This window comes from Gekko japonicus, unplaced genomic scaffold (genome assembly GCF_001447785.1).
Source record: "Gekko japonicus isolate JY-2015 unplaced genomic scaffold, Gekko_japonicus_V1.1 scaffold3320, whole genome shotgun sequence".
Classification (NCBI taxonomy): Eukaryota; Metazoa; Chordata; class Lepidosauria; order Squamata; family Gekkonidae; genus Gekko; species Gekko japonicus.
In genome coordinates this window covers 51,917-52,921 of record NW_015172115.1, presented here as the reverse complement: position 1 = coordinate 52,921, position 1,005 = coordinate 51,917, and positions in this window count along the sequence as shown.

Sequence of the window (1,005 nt, the reverse complement as noted above, 5' to 3'; positions counted from 1 at the left end):
AAGGCAAGAGACATTCCAAGGTGGTTTGCCATTGCCTGCCACTTCCTTGGTGGTCTCTCATCCAAGTACTAAGCAGAGCTGGCCCTGCTTGGCTTCTGAGATCTGATGAGCCTGGGCTATTCAGGTCAATGGTGCTTACTCCAAGGAAAGTGTTCCTTGGATTGCATCCTCAAGCTGCTGAACACCCTCAAACTGCTATGTTTGGCATTCCTGTTAAAAAAGAAACAAATCAAGAAACTAATCATTTAAACAGTGTAACCACAACTCAGCATAGATTTGGAATGCAAGGTTTTTCCGGGGTTGCCCCACCCACAAACACTAACATGGCCTAGAATCCTGTGTCTTTTAACAAGCCACCTCGCATGCAGAAAGATAGCTGAAAAAGCTTTCAGTAGCATGGAAATGTTGATGGGGAAAGCTTTACCTGCCTGACTTCTGCAGGTAAGATGTTAAAAAGCCCATAATCAGGGAAAGCAAAAATCACTGGCAGTTTTATACTACCTGCATCAAGACTGGATGTAAGAGTCTTCAAAAGAAGTTCAAAACTACACATAATTAACAGCTCAGCCAACATTAGCATGCCAATAGATAGCTGATTATCAACTATCCTATTACTATCCTTACAGTAGAATAGTCCCAATGAAACCTTCCACAACTTCAGGGAGCTTGTCTAGCCTAGAGCCTGCATGCAACACAGCCCCCCTCCTGGAGGAACTGGAACTTGATCCTATTCTATTGAAGCCTGGGCTGCCTTTTGCACGGATACTTTGCTATAAGGATATGACTTCCAGGCAGCACATCACACATGCTGGCATAGCAACTGTGTTAGCATGATGAACTTATGTGTCTATTTTCCCCAGGGCTGGAGTCCACCAGTACATACAGTACAATTAAAGTACCCAAGTCCTACAAGGAAGATGCAAATTCTTAGCGTTACAGCTTCAAAAACATGTCTGAAAATGTGCAGGCAAATCTTGGAATTTGCAGAAATCTGAGCAGCCAGAG